We start from the raw sequence: 20,207 nt of genomic DNA, 5'->3' as shown, positions 1-20,207 counted from the left end.
CTCAATTTTAAGTCCAATAATGAATAGGGCGTTCATATATTTAGTAATTATATTTTTAATGATTTTGAAGTAGTTCGCATGTCAGTGGTCGGTGAACCATGGCTTGCGAGTCAAATGAGGCTATTTGACTCTTTTAGACATTTCTAATTTCAAATTAAAAATTTATAAAAACTAAAAACCCTGATATTTTGACACGAAATTTCATTTTTACGTTATTTGGTGTTATGAAGTTAAAATTGACATTGTACTGATTCTCGTAAGATTTTTACTGATGCATTGAAAAATGTGCGATTATACCAATTTCAGTACAATTGTACCGACAAGAATAACACTGACCTATAATTCAGTGAATAACAATATACCTACCAATACAACTTAAGTTCATTTATTTCCTCCCACACATCCTCAGATAAAAAGAATATAATGTCTAACCAGGGGTCTGTTTAGAAGAAATTTGGGTCCGTTAACGGACCCTTCACAAAGCATCTTTTCATAAAAACGAACCCTTCACAAAATATTTTAACTTAAAAACGGATCCTTCACAAAATGATTTTTCTTTTAATCAGACCCTTCACAAATTTGTTTATTTTCATTATTGTTTTGTTAATCGAATAAACCCTTCCCAGAGCAGATAACAAGAAAGATGAATGTAAACGAATTAAGTTTTGTCTTCGGCAGACGATTCTTCCATTATTCGTCCGAAATGAATATTCTGCGTTCAGCAGTATAGGCTAAATACCAAATATTTGCATGTTGCATCTCTAATTGCTGTTAATTTTATTTTAATTATAATTTTACAGTACTGAGCATAATCTTGTATCTATTTACAGTTTAAAAACTCCTTGAAAAAGTTTTTTGCAATAACCGGACCCTATTTGCATAAATTCATAAAAGCAGGACCCTGGTTGAAAGAATATGAGTAATTTCTTCACAATTTCACAAAAACCGGACCTTTCACAAAATATCTGGACAGATCCCTGCTAACAGAAACACAGGTCACAACTCATCTTTTCCTAATGTCAATGAAATATGACTTCCTCAATTTGATATTAAAAATTGAATTCCCTAAAGACATGTTACAGGCTGGCCTTTAAAAACAAAAACCAATCAGAAACTTCAATGAACTACGAATCAAAGTCTTTCCACACAATTACAATAGGAACTGAACTTGATCAGACTCAAGAATTTATAAAAATAAATAATTCAATATCATAACATTTAAAAATACAAACTGGCCACAGCTATGTGAATGAAAGATTAATAGCGTGTCTTCTGGAGTGCGACAAGAAAAAAAAATTTGGGATGATGGAAAAGTAAACAAATAAAATATTCTATGAGTGGAAATATTTCCGGCTGAAAGAATAAATGGCGGTAACAGTTTCTTGATCAAGCGTAACAAAGGGCAACATATTTCACTTTCAAGGTCAATAGGAAAAGTATTTTAGGAATCATCATTTCTCTCTGCTATATAGACCATAAAAATTCCTTCACCTGATTATGTGCCAGCATTATTAACATCCTTCTGTTCTAGCCGGAAGATGAATCTCTTCCATAGACACACATCCTAATGATTCTTTTCAATTATGCTGTTTGCAAATCATTCACCAGCCTTCATTAATGCTTCAAGCATGATAAAATGAGAGTGTTTATGGCTTGAAGAAATGATTTCGGGAGCAAGAGAAATCACTGCTCAACTTTTGTGCTGCACAAAATTAAGGAAAGCATAAGAAATTAAAAGACTCAGATTTTAGCAAGACATGTTTTTAGCAAGTACTAATTAACTCAGACGCTGTATCAAGAATCATAATTTATCATTAGGTAAAATAAATAAATAGAAAAACAGTTGCCATAGTAAATTAAAATATTAAAAATATGGTGAAAACTGAATGTATATGTTACAAAATAAAACGAACATTAATACGGTAACAGAGCTACTTCCTTTTTTTTTCTTTGATAAAAAAATGTGCTTGAATAATAATAATATTCTTGATAAGCGACTGATGCAATCGATATCTTGATTGACGACTTATGCTTGCGATGAAAAATAATATTTTCCGTGAGAAAAGAAGGATTTTTTTCTTCTATATGAGTAGAGATTTAAATTAGTCAGTGCTGAAAATAAAATTATTAAGAACAAAATAAATTAGCATAAGAAAAAAATCTGACAAAAAAATTACCCCGATTTTTCTACAGTTTTTGTAAAAGGCTCAGTCTTGTGTGAGTGTAAAAAATCTACTCATAATTTTGTATTTTGCGAATTTGTGAAAACAGTATCGTGATTTTGTGAGAAATCACAAAAGCCAATGGTCTATTCAGATATTAGCGTGAAAGATCAGTCTTGTGAAATGGTGAAAAATCTGCGCGTTATCTTGTGAATGTGGGAAAATAAGATTCTGTTTTCGTGGGGTGAAAAGCACGAAAACCATGTCTTACAAAGAGTTTTTTTTTTCATAATTTATTAAAGACGTTATCAGGCTCGTAGAGGGTAAAAGAAAAAAAATCAGGACATTTTTCATAAAAGTCAGTTCAAAATCATGGCAATTTTCGTAACAGAGGTGTTACTATTATACACCAGAGGTGTTACCATTTATAAAAAAGGTTCACTACAAACTTAAAGAAAAAAAAATGCTCTACTTAATTGTAATAAGGGCGAATTTAACCTCAGAAGAAAACTCAAAAATACTAAATTCTATCATATGTATTACTACTATAGTGTTGGTTGGAATCAATTTTTTTTTAAATCACAAGAAAGAGACGTATCAGTAATTATGAAACTACCAAATTCCATCCAACAATATTTTTTTACTGCATTTGCTAAAAATAAACAATCACCCCTAAATTCATCGTCATACATTTTGATTACGTAAAATTGTTAATCGAGTTTTCAATGAATGACTAAGGTTGAAACAATAAATCCTGTGGGTAAGGGCTATATGCCTGAACTATGTATATAATGACAATGAGTAGACGGTCCTTAAGTTGAAAGTATTGAATTTTGCAAAATTATTAATTAAAATAAAAAGATGTTGGATTAAAATTCCAATTCTTTCGATTCTTCAAATAAATTATTTATAAATCTGCATTTGTAATCTTAGAAACTAGGATATTCTAAACACTCACAAATATCAGGACAATAAGTTAAAAACCAGGACAAATAAGGACAAAGTAAGTTTTATCAGGAAAATCGGGACAACTACGAACTCGTCAATGACTCGACTTTTTAAAGGAAGAAAAAGTTTTGTAAAGGATCCGTTTTATACGATAAAATATTTTGTGAAGGGTTCGTTTTAACGATAATGAACTATTTTGTGAGGGACTGTTTAACATAAATAAAACTCCCAATTTTAACAATTAAGCAATCTTAGACCTATATTTCGTCAATTTTGTGAATCATTTCGTCAATAAATCGCGTGATCTGTGACGAAAAGCAAACTCTCAAATATATGACCAAAATGCTTTCTCAACTCGAAACCTCATCACAGTGCAGAGATAGTTAAATGACAAACCTCGAATGAAGACTTAAAAGATCGAAAATAAAGTGACGAAGTAAACTGACTGGCTGGTCAAAGATAGGGTGGTGTATGTGATCTCGTGCCAGGAAGATCCCGGGATAGAATCCTGCTTCGGGTATTGAGTGTAATTTATTTCTCTGCTCTATCCGTCCTTTTTATGCTGTTAGGGCAACATTAATCCACCAATATGGTTCTCACGACAAAATGAATAATTAGAAAAATTAGATACTTAGGCACTACAAGTTGTTTTTCTTTTAACAATTCGTTTCCTCGAAGAAGTGAAGATGGTTAATTCGTTTCTATGAAAAAAATTTCTTGGAGCATGTACCGAGAAACGGTTTCGTCAAAAACGGAGAAAGCCAGGTGATATTTAAGTATCCATTTTTTACAGTAGCCAGGGGTCTGTCCAGACATTTTGTGAAAGGTCCGTTTTTGTAAAAATGTGAAAAAATTACTCGTAATTTGTGAATATAAAATAAACACACATTCTTTCAACCAGGGTCCGGCTTTGGTGAATTTGTGCAAATAGGGTCCGTTACTGCAAAAAAAAAACTTTTTCAAGGAGTTTTTAAATTGAACGACATACAAGATTACGCTCAACATTGTAAAATTATAAACAAAAAAATAAAATTTTAAAAAATAAACAGGAATTGCAGCTACTAAATTAGCGATGCAACATATAAATATTTGGTATTTAGCCTATACTGCTGAACGCAAAATATTCATTTCGGACGAATAAAGGAAGAAGCGTCTGCCGAAGACAAAATTTAGTTCGTTAACATCTGTCACCCCCCCCCCCTGGGGAGGGTTTATTCGATTAACAAAACAATAATTATGATAAACAAATTTGTAAAGGGTCCGATCAAAAGATAAATTATTTTGTGAAGGGTCCGTTTTTAAGTTATAATATTTTGTGAAGGGACCGTTTTTATGAAAAAATATTTTGCAAAGGGTCCGTTAACGGATCCAAATTTCTTCTAAACAGACCCCTGGTAGCGATAAGAAAATCTTGCGAACTACTAAAATGACTCCTGCAATAGAATACATTAATAAAAAATAAAAAAAATAGGAAAAAAAAGAGGTGCGATCTAAAAAGGTTCTTGCCCAGCACATAAACAACATTGAAGAACCTCATTTGTTGTGGTCAAACATTACCGACTTTCGCTTTCAATGTGAAACTTATCATTTTCTTTTAATGGTTTTTCATACATGCATCGCTGATGCGCTTTTCAGAATATTAAATGGGCAAGATAACTAAAGAAAGCATCGACTCGTTAGAAAGTCTTCCATAAGCGTTATTCGTGGGATTAGAATACGCACAACATGATAATATCAAAAGGGAGAAGAAAACACTGTCGGCGTGTACGTAATTTGCATGTCCTTGGAAATGCCCTCTACAGCATGGGGTCCATTTTTTTTTTAGATCCTTTCCAAACCGTCAGCTTTTGTAGTTCAGTGGTCTGAAAAGTGATAGTCGGCGTGTGCGTGTAGCCGTAAAAAATGAAGTGTTTGAATTCGAAACGCGCTATAGGATCGTGTGCAATATATGGGGGTGGTGTACTTGAGAGTGCAGTAAAGGTTTTGGAATGAAATGATCCTTGAAACGAAACTCATACGTATATTCTCAGCACGGATGTTAATGTCTCATTTGAATAGGTAAACATAGATTTACTTGTTCACAGAGATATTAAGCATTCATTAATTTTGAGCAGTTTAAGTTGGTTGAACTGGGTGTCGGAGAAAGGTGGAATTGATTGAATAAGTCTTGAAGAGCAGTATAGCGATATGTCATGTTTTTTTACAATAAGTGACACATTTATTAACTGTTCCTTAGTTATTAGTTAGTTCCATATAGGTACTCGACGAATTTCAAAAATAACAGCAAAATAAAAAAAAATTCTTCTTAAAACGCCCTGCTAGACAATTAGAAACTATGAGTTATCATTATATTTGTCCCAAATACATTCAATTATTAAGTGATTTTTTTTTTTAATACTTTTTATTTTTTACCAATGATGCAAAATTTGATAATAGAGTAACATAGCAAAAAATAACTAAATAAATAAATAGCACTATATTTTACAAAAGGTGCATAAAAACAAGGAGTTCAACTGAATTAAAGTAAGAGGCAAATATTTAGATTTAAACCAAATTTTTCTTTAAAAATTTAAAACAACATATAGATGAGCAGTAACATTGCTCTTTAGTTTATGCCTTCCAAAAAAAATTTTAATTCTAAAATTTGCAAAGAATCTTGAACATCCTCACCCTTTTCTTTGTAAAACAAAGGAAAGAAAAATTAGAATTTTTGAAAACAATTTCGGGTAAGAGAAATTCCCACATATCAGACACTTTAATCAATTTACGGAAAAGCAAATTGCAATAGGAACTTACAACTTCAGATTAACTTTTCATATGAAAATTTTTTGTTTTTCTAAATATTGCATATAACGACACTAGCTATAAAAATATGAATAAAAGCACAATGGTGAACAATTACATTGGTATTTTCTCTAACAAACTGGAGACAATATTCTTGTACGTCATAATTTTCGTTACGTTACAGCGACTTTCGTTACAGCGAGCATTCGATTCGGGTACATAACACTTTTTGAGGGCTTGATGTGCCATTTTTAGGGTAAATAATTAAGTCCTCTTTGAATAACTACATAATATGAAATGCAATAATAAGTATGCAATTATTTAAATTATTAATTAAAATACAATGATCAGTAACAGGAAGTTTATGTTTTAGATACATAGTTTTATCATGTACAACTAAACTATTTCTAAAACCATTATTACTATTTCCAACCAGTTTTAATGCTGAATTTTAAAGAAAACCAAAATACAATACAAGAATTTAAGTTCAGTAAAAGTAAAAATAAATTTGAAATTTAAATTTTTTATTGTTAAAACATTTATACTAGTTGATGGATGAAAAAATACAGAGAGCTTTCAATTAATTGATAGAAAAGGCGATAAGATCTTTTCTACTTTGTTCTATCTTGTATGATTTTAAATCATGTAAGAATAAAACCTTTAAAAATACCGAATGAACATAGCATGATGTGCAAGAATGGCCACGTTTTTAAAAGCGTTAAATACTGACTGTTCGGACTTTCTTAAATTGCAAAAATTTGAAGAAAAAAATATAAAAGAATTATAAAAAGTAAGGAGAAGTTCGCAGAAGAATAATTTTCCCCCTCCTATTTAGGACACGTGAGAACCGAAGCATTCACGTGTCCTAGTGGCACATGTGTTATTGCACATGACATAAAATTTCACATAATTTAAAAACTGTAGTCAAGTAAAACTGCATTGCAACTGTAGACATTTTTGAGTTTGATTACTTGCTATAATGTCCATTTTAATTTGTTTTAAGAAAATTAATAAAAAAATATATAGAAAAAAAGCCCATGTAAGCATGAAATACTTAAACAGTTTAAAGTTGCTCGTAGGATTTTCTTTAATCTATTTATAGGTTCTGTTAAACCTTTACTTTACAGTAAATTGTCTTTTAGCTTACACTAGAGTGCCTAGTTTCAATACAGGCACTCTAGCTTACACTACATACATTTTTTAAAGAAAACATAAAAGAAATTGAAGTTATCGAGCGTGAGAACATGAAAAACAGAATTTAAAGAGCAATCTATATTTTTGAAAATACAATATACACGGTATTTTTCTCTTTTATATTCATTATTTTGTTGCAGAAAACAAATAGCGCCATCTAATTATTAAAATGAAAATCGTCAATAAAAAAAAATTATCCTTAAACTATTACGCATAATTATATTAAAAATTTCACATCAAAACAAAAGTAATTTCGGGATTATCAAAATTAACTAATTAATTTAATTTCGTGAACTATTAAAATTTTTTTCATAACATTACTAAAATTCTGAACTAACATAAGAATTACTTTTAAAAAATGAAGTTGAAAAAAAAGTGCGTCACCTATAAAAAAAATTACAGGTAACTTACACTTCAAAATATTTTGCACAAAGACTAACTAAATTAGCAACATTTTGGGTTTTGATATTCTTAGTAAAAATACGTTGCTATGGTCTCCATTCAAATTAATTACAAATATTTTTGAAATTCATATAATAGCAACTAAATTCATAGTTGCTTATATAAATTTAATAAATGTTAAAATTATATCAGTATAATTATAACAGTATAAATTACAAAATTATAATTGTAAAATTATAATTATAAATTATTATTATAAAATTATAATTATAAATTATAAAATTGTAATTAAAAAATTATAATAAAAGCAACAAAACTTCATAACAAATTAAATCCGCTTTAAATCAAAAATGAGTAAACAAAGTGAACGTCATCCTCAATACAAAAGGGAAAAAAAAATATCAATAACCATAGCAACACGTTCATTCTCAAATTTGTATTCAATAAAAAAATTTAAAATAAAACTACAATGAAAAAGAAAATAAACGTAAACCCTTTGATCACAACGTTCAATCTCCTTTTTAGAGAAAGGCGGTGTGACTGACTTTAATACAAAATAGCATTTGTGTTACCCGCCGTCGTTAAGAAAATTGACGTCACACGAAACCTGGCAACGACCGGCTGACATATAAATAACCTTGACCATCAAATTACAGCAAACACTGCAGGGATGGTTGCCTTCTTTGGCTCGTTATCATTTTAAAAATTTGAAAAAGTTTTTTTCTTATAAATATGAATAGGTCTTCTCAGTAAAGATTTCGTGATTATTAATTTGTGAACTGTGACATATTAATTGTACAATTAGAGGGCTATCAAGGATTATCGCTTAATATTGGAAGATTTCTTCTCTCAAAAATAAAAGGAGGAATTAAAAAAAAATCCAAAAATAAACACATAAAAAAAGTCCTTTCCAAACGTGCAGAAAGAATAGAGCTAATATAGTACGTTTGAGTATATATAAATGTGAATCAATTTAGTGTGTTTCTACGCAGTGAAATTCAAATGAAATAAAACTTTTGACGTTAATATATTTCTAACATATTTTACTATTTCCTATTAAGTTACAGAAAATTATAAGATAAAAATTATATTTTTCTTTACCTATGCATTATCACGGATTCCTTAAAATTATAATTGAAGTTATGTTATAATATCCTGTTAAAAAACATAAGAATTTTTTTTAAAAAAAATCCTGTAGAAACTCATAGAAATAACTACGGAAATCTTTGATTTACAATGAAATCGGTGCAAAATTAAACGAACGTGATCGAAAATCGAAAGGGAATTTAATTACATTTATGCGCGATTTGAGATTTACGAGTCGTTATAGTTTAGTTTTAAAATTAAATTACAGGGATTTTAAAAATTACTTAGAAATCCATGAGTGCAACAGCTGAAAAAGTTCTTAAAAACTTACGTGCGTAAAATCAATTTAACTGACACAAATAAAACTTTTGACTAAATTTCATATTGTATGTAGGAATTATAAAATTCTATTACATTTCTATATACAGATGATCTTGTTATAAAATGACAGAGTTAAATTCTTAAAACATGCACAAGAACTCTTTAAATATATTTCATTAATTTAACAAAAATTTACGAAATTAATGAAAAAAGATATCGTATTATAATAATTTACCTAGTAGCATAGGATCACAAGGATTATTCGTCTTATTGTAATAGGTTCTGTTTTTGTGAAATTATGAAAAATCTACTCATATTTTTGTGCATTCGTGAAATTAGTCAAGCTTAGAGGATTTTGTGAAAAAAAGTGTTAATATAGAGAGCAGAGGTCTGTTTAGAAGACATTTGGGTCCGTTAACGGACCCTTCACAAAATATCTTTTCATAAAAACGGACCCTTCACAAAATATTTTAACTTAAAAACGGACCCTTCACAAAATGATTTTTCTTTTAATCGGACCCTTCACAAATTTGTTTATCTTCATTATTATTTTGTTAATCGAATAAACCCTTTCCAGGGCAGAAAAGAAGAAAGATGGATGTAAACGAATTAAGTTTTGTTTTCGGCAGACGATTCTTCCTATATTCGTCCGAAATTAATATTCTGCGTTCAGCAGTATAGGCTAAATACCAAATATTTGTATGTCACATCTCTAATTTAGAAGCAGCAATTGTTGTTTATTTTTTAAAATTTAATTTTTTTAATTATAATTTTACAGTGTTGAGCATAATCTTGTATATCTTTACAATTTAAAAACTCCTTGAAAAAGTTTTATTTTTGCAATAACGGACCGTATTTGCACAAATTCATAAAAGCGGACCCTGATTGAAAGAATGTGAATAGTTTTTTCACAATTTCACGAAAAACAGACCTTTCACAAAATGTCTGGACAGACCCCTGGAGAGGATGTATCAGGATTGTGTTTTTTGGAATTACATAAAAATAAGGTCTTTTTTTCAAAGAAATTTTTTTTTTAATAATGTCTTTCTTGTGATGTATTTATTTTTAAAATGGAAAATATTAACAAGGGATCGTTTTTAAAATAAAATATTTTGTGAAGTATATATTTGTTTTCAGGGAAAACTATTTTTTTCTAAATAGTCCCTTTTTTGCGATAAAATAAAATTGCAAAAGAAAAAAAAATTAAGAGGTCCATTAATTGACCAAGATTTGTCGTACAATTATCCAGGAATCGCGTCCATAAAACTTGTGCAGGAATAAAGACTATCGTAAAAACAAAATTACATTTTTAACAATCTCCGAATTATGTATAAATAGGAGGACAATTTTAATTAAAAGACCATGATGATATCGTGATGTCAAATATTGTCTTTGAAATGGATAGTTCGAAGTAGTTCTTAGGACTAGTCAATTCAATTCCCGTAGTGAATCTCGATGATTATCTCAGCTTTGATTGGCAGCTTGCGTGAGAAGAGAGACCAATTTCTCTCTAAAGAAACTCTTCGAGTATGCAACGTTCGTTTGTACAACGTAACAAGCTAAAAACTAAGTATATAATGATTTATCGACGTTAGACGTGAGGGTAGCGAAAGAATATAACTTTTGAAAAGGTCGAGTCACCAAATTCAAAAACTGAAGAACTTATAACGTCATTTAAGATTAGTCATTATTATCTCTTCATAAAAAAATGTATCCTTTAAATCACTACCTCATTTATTTATTTCATCAAAAATGTACCCTAGATCGAGGATATTTTTGAAACATATTGCTACTTCGCGTTGAACAAACTTGTTAAAATATGCTATTACAGGGTGACACTCACCACAATTGCTATGCAGTAATTTTAGACGATACAATCAGATTGTTGCATCTCCACATTTTTTATCGTACTAACGCAGTTATAGTTACCAGGGGTCTGTCCAGACATTTTGTGAAAGGTCCGTTTTTCGTGAAATTGTGAAAAAATTACTCACATTCTTTCAACCAGGGTCCGCTTTTATGAATTTGGGCAAATAGGGTCCAGTTTTCAAGGAGTTTTTAAATTGTAAATAGATACAAGATTATGCTTATAACTGGCATTAACACCCCCCCTTCCTGGAAAGGTTTTATTCGATTAACAAAACAATAATTAAGATAAACAAATTTGTGAAGGGTCCGATTAAAAGATAAATTATTTTGTGAAGGGTCCGTTTTTAAGTTAAAATATTTTGTGAAGGGTCCGTTTTTATGAAAGGATATTCTGTGAAGGGTCCGTTAACGGACCCAAATTTCTTCTAAACAGACCCCTGGTTGCAGAGTTATAGGTTTTGCCGTTTTATTTTTGATCATTAGTGACCATTACTGAAGAAATCTCTTTTTACTAGAATAAAGTGCTTTTTTTTTCATATTTTCTTCATATTCTAAATTCAACAGCGCTTAGCGACAAAACCTAACGTAGGAAATAAATTTGTAATCAATTTGCTTTCTAAAAGAGTCATACCATATTTTGTTTATTTCTTTTAAAAAATTATCTATTCTTGGACAAGTCTTAACTCATTCCGTAGTCAAACTTCATCATGGTATGATTTGAGTTAGATATTTCTTTTAAAAAAAAAATTCTTATATGCGCTTATATAAACTAAATGTTTTAAGTGGAAAGTATAGATAATTAAAATAAAAAATATATAAAATGAAATTAAGATTAAGTTTTGAAATGAAATAGAAAGTTTTGGATTTAAATGATTATCGTCAATAAGAAAGTCTTAAAATAAAATATCGTCAGTAAAAAATGTCTGAAATAAAAATAGAGGTTATCGTCTTTGAAAAGAAATAATAAAGAAAGATAATAATCGTCAATAAGAAAGTTTTAAAATGATATATCTTCAACAGGGATTACAGTCAATATGGAAACTTTTATCTAAAATATTTAAGATTATAGTCAATAAGAATGTTTCCAAGTGAAATAAAATATTGTCAAACTTTTTTGTAACGAACACAAGAAGTCGAACTCAAATTTATCTATAGTAATTTTTAAATTTAAACTTAAATGTCAAATTGCATTGTCTAGGAATTTGACTATTTTAGTACTTTAATGGCAACAATAATTTACCTCTTCTCTTTGAAGCGCAAAGTAGTAATACATCATGAAATGAAGACTACGAAGCGTTTCTAGGAACTGTTAAATGTTCACTTCTTAAAAGATTTTCACCGAAATTCAATTAGTATCGCATGATGTTCCATTTTTTCCCCTGGCAAAATTTCAATTCTAAACACGGAAGTTTAAAAACTCGTTTTGAAAATATGAATGACATCGGGAACAATTGATATCTAACAAGAAACAGCTGGATATTTTCAACTGAAAATAAAAGCTAGAGTTAATTTCATACTAAAAGTAATGATACAGGAAGACGAGAAAAACAAAATACCAATAGCGCTCACTCATTTTGAAAGAAATGTTAAAGTTCGGATATTTTGCGGTTTATTAAGCAAATATACTTGTCATTATGGAATAAGAGCATCTATTTGTTTATTCTTGTATCATAAAATAGGATTTTATTCGAAACGAGCTCGTTTTAACTATATATACGTTATATGTGGGATTTATATGTGTTATAGGTGGGCGTTTAATAAATGATTCTTTACCAAATATAATGTAATTTTTCGTAAAATGGTGAGTTACGAGAAACCATGCTCGCGAAAAAAATGTTAATTCGCATCCGGCGATTCGTCTACGGATTACGATGTTATAGTCCGCATTATTATTGGAATAAAATACACGAATCATTATAAAAATTTAAACATTCAAATTTTAGCTTATGAGAAAACCATAATAGGTTAAATTCAACTTCTTTACAAGGTGAAGATTCCCTACCTCTATATTAGTCCCTGCCCATAACTAACGTTCTGTATTGTAATTGCACAAAAGCCATTGTTTTAAGTCAGTGTTTCCCAAACTTATGACGTTTGTGTACCATTTCTAAATTTTTCGTAACGCTGTGTACCACTAATAAAAAAATGAAAGCATTTTTTACTATAGAAAAATTGCACAAAAGTTAAAAATCACAACTGGTTGTTGACATCACTAATTATTAACTGTTAACTCTGCAAAAAATAGCCAGTAGAAAAATACGTAATCGTAAACTTTCATAGCTAGGTTAGTTTTTAAATTTTTATTTTTTTTTTTTTTTTTATTTTTTGTTGAAATTTTCGTTTGTTGCAAGATATTTCGCATAAGAAGGCGTACCCCCGCTAAACTGTTCCCGTACCCCTGGAGGTACGCGTACCACTCTTTGGGAAACACTGTTTTAAGTCAACGCTATGAACATGAATTACTTTGTTTCAAAAAATTTACACAATTGTGTCTAAAACAACATTACTACTTCAACAGTGAATCAATTTAACTGCAATTAAGCATATAAATAAAGGTCAAAGTGCCATACAATTTAAAAGCTAGCATTTCCTTCATAAGTTCAAACAATCGATAGAAATTTCTGATCAATCAATTTTAACTAGAAAACACAATCAGCATATATGAAGAAAAAAAATGAGCTGAAAGAAATTAACCGATCAATCAATCAAAAGTTTTAACCACTATAAAGAATCGGCTGAATTCAGTATACGAAAGCCAATATTATGGCACTCGTTTTTACGAAACAAACTTAGGATAAATAATAAATGTTAATTTTTAAGTCACGATACATTAACGCCTAGATTTCTGCCCGAACAGGTCAGTAGTCCAAGGCAATGATTTAGCATAAAGGTGATAAATGCATAAATGTGTTTAATTATATTTATTTTCGCTGATTTAATTAATTTAAAAGTGCAAGTTTTCGTCTCTTTCAACGTAACAGACGAACAATTAAAGATAAAAATAGCATTACTTAGTTAAAAATACATTAAAAAAGGTAATTAATATGTAATGTAAGATGGACAAATACCTAGTAAAGGCAAAATCTTCTATGATGATGCAGCAAGAATATTCAATGCTTTAAAAAATAGAAGACGTTAAAAATGTATTATAATGAAAGAAATTTTTTTTCCAAGTCTATTTGTATTTTTTCAGTTTTTAGAAATCTCACTTAACTTTCTGAAATCTCACCCTGTTTTTGAGAAAGGGTGAGAAATTCGCACCCATTTTTTTTCTATGATGAAAACACGGAACACTGAAAATTCGTTTTTAACGAAACTGCTTCTTGGGGAATTCACAACATTTTTTATTAAATTATTATTGGTCGATTAGCGGCCTCCCAAGTCCTTTAACCACTTCTATATCTAACCATCTTGTTCTAGGCCTTCCTCTTTTTCTTTTTCCCTCTGATGTTGGAAAGGTTGGGTTTATTTTTAAAGGATTTTCATCGCTATATCGAAATACATGCCCTAGCCACCTTATTTGAGAAACCTTGATCATTTCTACTATGTTAGGTTCTTAATATTTTTCTCTCGAAAATCATCATTAGGAAAAACAATGTAAAAAAATAATAAGGAGTTTCCCCGAATGTGTTTTTTTTTTTTTAAATCAATCATCACTAGGAATCAAATCCGTATAAGAGTACTCAAAATCAAAGGGTTTTAACCATCAAACAAAAAATTTTGGAAAACCTCTAGAATACATTACGATCAAAGATAATACAAAAAAAAAAGACGTAAAAAAAAGAGCGTCAAGTGATTTCGTGACGAAGTGATTATGAAAATTTATTAAAATTAAGATTATTTAAAACTCACTATTGTTGAATTGTCAAAAATTAGTTTTACTTCTGATAATATACGTGATTAATACACATATAAAATTTAATTTTTCGACAATCACACAGATCTTCTGAAGTTAATGCTGGTTTTTATAAAATGAATTCCATACTAATATATTCTAATTAAAACAAAAATTTCCATCTTTAAGCTAAACAGAGAGAAGTTTTCCATTAAAATTTCGTTTCGTAATACCAGAATATTAAGAGGTACTTAATGTTCTTACATAATATTTATGAAATAGAACCCAGAGCAAAAGAATAGAACATTTTCATTCTACCTACACAATAAAAATGAAGGCACCCAGGTGTTTAAAGAGCATCACAGTAAGGATTAACAATTTACATGTCTAATTTATATGCTCCTCACACAGTTCACAAAAGAAGAGAATTTTAAAAAGGTAACACGCAATCAAATTGTGTCACGATAGGTAAAATCACTTAAACGCGACGATGAGGCGTTGGGTGACGTCAGTTCTCAGAATAGGAAGGAAATAATAGAGCACGTGATTTAGCTGGTTGTTTAAAAAAATTAAAAAATTGGAACGAGGAAAGTTATGAGAAAGAAATGAGACGTGCCAAGGGAGTTTTAACACTATCTCATGAATTGGACAAAACAATTATCATTAAATGAATGAAGAACAAAATTATGCGAGGAACATGTCAAATATTTAGAAGCCATTTTTATTTTATTTTGGCAAAATTCGAAGCAGTAATTGCTACACTTATGAAGTTATTTGAAGTGGCAGTTTTAAAGAGTCAAACCTGACTATGGCGAGTCGATTTAAGGTGAATGTTAAGCTGCAATTTCTCTTGTTATTTGAGGTGAGGAAGTCTCGAGAGAAGGGAGCCAGCTCAGACACAATCTACGTCATCTGATTGGGATTAAAATTATGTTAGCATTTACGCCATTGTTGCTAAAAGATGAAGTTCTGAAATGCGGGGCTAAGTGCTTAGAAATAATTGATTGATACACCGAAAAGCCATTACATTATGACCACCCTCCATCTATAACAATGGGCTCGCCCAGGTTTTCATGGTTTCTCGCCCAGGAACAATGTTTTCATGGGGCACATAAGGACCCATAATCCTCATAGAACAAATCCCTGACGTCTGTAAACTACTTGAAAATAGTTGCAGACCACGTTCACCTATTCATGTCAACAGTTTTTCATGCGGGGGATGGTGTTTAGTAACAGGATAATGCACCATGTCATAAGGGTCGAATCGTCATGGATTGGTTCGAGGAACATTCCAGTGACTTTCAAGTTATGTCTTGGCCCCCAAATTCACCTGACCTTAATCCAATAGAGCATTTGCGGTCCTACTTGGAAAACCAAATTCGTGTTGCCACGCTACCCCCTCGCAATGTGAGGGAATTGCAGGACCAGTTGGTGAGCGCTTGGTATCAGAAACCTCAGACTACCTATCAGCACCTTGTGGAATCAATGCCAAGGCGGGTGCTAGCAGTTTTGAGGGCTAAAGGTGGTTACATGTTATTAGCAGGGTGGTCATAATGTAATGGCTCTTCGGTGTACATCTGACCAATTAATATATTGCTCCTAACTAACATAAAGCTAAGTGCTGATGTAAAATATCCTCAGTGGCAGACGAATAAGTTAGAATTCTTTTGTCATCCGACTAATCGAGTGAGGTTTTAATGATTTTCCCTGCGTTAAGCGCAATTACTGTTAGTTCCACCATACAGTCCTCCACGAAAGCAAATTTGTCCCAATGCTGAATCCAGGAACTGAATTTTGAGCTGGGTTGAAAATTAAAAGACAACCAGTAGAACATTGATAGGTGGAAATCAGACCTGAATAGGCTGTTCCAATTAAATTAATATCAGAAGTTTTGTCACAACAAACGTTTTGATATTTTTCTCAGTCAATAGATGTATCAATTTTAAATTTAATGAAGATCCCGTGGTCTGATATCTGTTGCGGCAATCGAATCTTTTAACTTAAGAAACCTTTAAAGAATAACAACATAATGAAATCAACATCGAATGCAAGATAAGACTTATTACCTTTTCTTCCCATGAATTTCATGACCAAATATCTTGAAAAATATAACGTTCATAAGGGGAGAAAAATCCATTATCCTTTTTATACAGGACCACGCAAACCAGTTCTTAAAATCAGCACTTAACTTTGGAGGGTAAAGTTTTCATAGCTGTAATTTTTCACCTATTTCCATTTTATTTAGTTTATTTTGAAATAATTAATATAAATGATTTTTCTAATTAAGTCAATTAGTTATTGAATTAATTCAAGATACAGTTTCGTTTTAAATTCAACACTATTTAATTTATAGAACATAATAAATTAAAGCAATATAGTAAATATTGTATCACAGCAGTTTGATAAGGAATTGGTACAGAAATTTGCTTTCATGGGATCTCAATGCTAGGTAATCAGAATCACAACAATTTATTTTCGAAATTTTTTAAAAAATATAATTAAAATAGTTAACATTGGATCTTACATCTAGTCACAGATATTTGCCACAAAAATAAATAACTAAATCTCAGAAGAAAAATAAATAAATATAAATGTAATAACAAAAAAAAATTAAATCAACTCGATGACACCGAAATTCATCTCCATTATTTTTGTATATTTGTGAATGATCCCCAGACTAACAGTCTAATTTCGAAAAGAAGAAGAAAAAAAAAAGAGTAAACTAGAGAAGGGAGAACTTAGAGAGATCGAACACCATGAGAATAGAAGGAAGAAACAAGGGAAAGTTTCAAATGCAGTGGAAGAAAAAGAAGAAAAAAAAGAAGTAAAGAAACTTATAAGAAGTCGCTAGTCTCAAAATCTTGTCAAACGAGTTTTCCTTCAAGTTCTTTCTCAGATACTTAGGCGAATGTGTTTCGAACTAAGAAAAAACAAAATGAATTTAAAGAAATTTCATGATTCGATGCCAACTGGTAACTAAAATTTAATTAAATCATTTACGAAACCGTTATTTCATTAACGAAAAATGAGAATATTGAATGAATCATCACATATACGTATTGAAGGAACTAAAAATTATAGTTTAATTATTGCTTATTATTGACAACACAATCATAAAGGACACTAAATAAGGGAAATTAAATACGAACAATATATGAATATAGTATTTCTAAGGATACAATTTAGAATCTTAATTAACAGAAAGATGTTACTTAAAAAGTACAAATTTTAATCATGAAATTGCAACGAGATTTCAGCTTTATCAATTGCACATAGCAAAAACAACACAACAAAATATGATAGTTTTTCTTTTTTCTAATAAAAAAAAATTCTATTTTTTACAAATGTCTTTTTGATTCTATTAACGGTTAAAAATTGCTTAAATCGGCTTTTTAAACAGGCTAAATCAACCAGTTTAAGTTGGTTTTCATTTATTTATTTATTCATTCTTGAAAATTTTTTTTTTTTTTTTATTTTTTTTTTAAATTGACGTATGAAACATATTGCGTAATATTTCTTCTATTTGTAAAATTGTACCTGCATTTTTTTTTTTAAATGTGTAACAAATTAACATAAAAACATTGATTAGAAGCTTTTAAGAGGAATAGGACGAAAACAAATCAATCATCCATAGATAATTTATCTGTCGCTTAGTAGTTATTATGCAGCATGGCTTTACTTGCGATTCAGCTTCCCTGCTAGCATGTCAAATAATTCAACAATTCGCTTAAAGATAAAAAATAAAGAAAAATAATAAAAAAAATTAGATAGCCAGCGGATTTAAATAGAAAAAACTAAACCAAACTTTAAAAAGTAAAATACAATTTCTGCTACTAAAAAAAAATAATAAACAAAAATGATGAACACAAGAGAGAGAACATATGAGGATTCTGTTTTCACTGAAGAATAAATATTAAAACAAAGAAGTTTAATAAGTCACCGAAAAATATAAAAAGCAGATTTATATTATTTTAAATAGGCTTTTAGTAAAAAAGGACACGGAAATTTCAATGTATATATATGCATACAATTATAAAAAAACAGTTTAATAGTTATGTAACTAAAAAAGAAAAAGAATCTGTTAGATAATCGGAATTATATTTGTAAAAAAATATAAAATCCACAAAAAGTAGTTCGTAAAAAAATTTTTTTACATTTATATTTTATGATGAATTAAAAACCTTTAGTTCTCAAACCTTAGCGGAATCATTGCTTATGTAGTTATTTAATAATTTTAAAAAAAAGATGGGGGGGGGGATCAAAAGCGAATTTGAATTGCTGAACTTACATTGCTGCCAACTTGTACATAAAATGTAAGAGGAAATTTTTCTTATTGATAGCAACAAATATGTTTTAATTATTGGATAAATTTCGATTTTTAAAATTGAAAAAAAAAATTACATACCATGACAACAGTCGAAGTTAGTATGTTTATTAGTTATGTATAAGATATGTTTATGAGATATGTTTATAAGTACATGTTTATAAGATCTATTTGTGAGGCAGTTTTAAAACGTTAGCGTCATAAATTAATTTTTAAACAATTTTTACTACCACATGGTAAAATCTTGCCTAACGGAGTACAAGTTGGCAGCTAAGGATTTATTTGATAACAGTTTTTATAGAATTCATATGGGCAGTGATAAAAATGTAAATAATTAATAAAATATTCTTCAATGAAAAAATTACCGATACCTTACATTTACGAATGATAACAATAACGTAGCGCTTTCTTAAAACTGGAATATTACCTCACACTCAAAGAATAAAAGCAAGGTTGAAAATAAATATTAAAAAAATGAAAGAATGAAACTTAAAACATACTCACTGTTTGTATAAAAAAAAAATATTATATCATTCACTGCAAGTTCATTCAGTCTTTTAAAGTTATCAAATGGAACTTACCTAAAAAGAAAAATATACAGATAAAGCTACAGGTAAATAATTACATAATAATACATAGAAAAAAATACGTTAAGTAGTAATAAACAAAATTACGGTTGAAAGTAAAAATATTTAGGATTACATTAGAAAACAAATGATAAATAAACAAAATAAATATATAAAACAATCAACGGAATAAACGCTACATTAAATACAAAATTATTTTAAATGAATCAACCAACTTAGTTTTGTTGTATATATAATTATAAATTTGATTTATAAATTTTCAACTTTCTTAATCGAATTTAAATTTGTTGAAATTATTCTGGAAAATGAACTTAAATAAATTATCAACGATTGTAAAAAGCAGAAAATGAGTTAGTCTTACATTAAAATAAAAATGTTAAAAGGTTGATATTAATATAATGGCAATTTTTTTTAATTCTATTTATTCGTTTTTTTTATTTAATTTAATTTTTAGGTTATAATTTAATTTATTTAATTTTTAGGAAAGTTGAAAAATTGATACATTTAATCAGTAGTTTAAAATTCTCAAATTTGCAAGAAGTTAAGACAAATATATTGCTGTCATGAGATTAGTAATGTTAAACTAAGCTAAGAGTAGAAGATAATTAAAATTCCGGTATTGTAAAAAATTTTAAAAAAACGCACGTCCTTTATACCAAACCATAAATTTATGTTCGTTACAATTTCAGATTTAT

The 20,207-nt window shown here is 29.3% G+C and overlaps 1 protein-coding gene across 8 annotated transcripts in view; it reads right to left on the bottom strand.

Moving 5' to 3' along the window:
- The window catches only part of LOC107444455 (uncharacterized), a 219,828-nt gene that overhangs the window by 82,200 nt on the left and 117,421 nt on the right, over window positions 1-20,207 (bottom strand). For 4 of the 8 annotated variants that reach the window (XM_087159802.1, XM_043039086.3, XM_043039087.3 and 1 more), the window contains exon 2: window positions 19,430-19,506. The exons of the other annotated variants lie outside the window; for them this stretch is intronic. The gene's annotated coding sequence lies outside the window, so the exon portion shown is untranslated. The remainder of the gene's footprint in view (window positions 1-19,429; window positions 19,507-20,207) is intronic. 8 annotated transcript variants of the gene reach the window in all.

The sequence above is a fragment of the Parasteatoda tepidariorum genome, chromosome 3 (genome assembly GCF_982258835.1).
Source record: "Parasteatoda tepidariorum strain Cologne lab strain chromosome 3, Ptep-v5.0, whole genome shotgun sequence".
NCBI classification, from domain to species: domain Eukaryota; kingdom Metazoa; phylum Arthropoda; class Arachnida; order Araneae; family Theridiidae; genus Parasteatoda; species Parasteatoda tepidariorum.
This window is presented reverse-complemented; position numbering and strand designations above follow the sequence as displayed.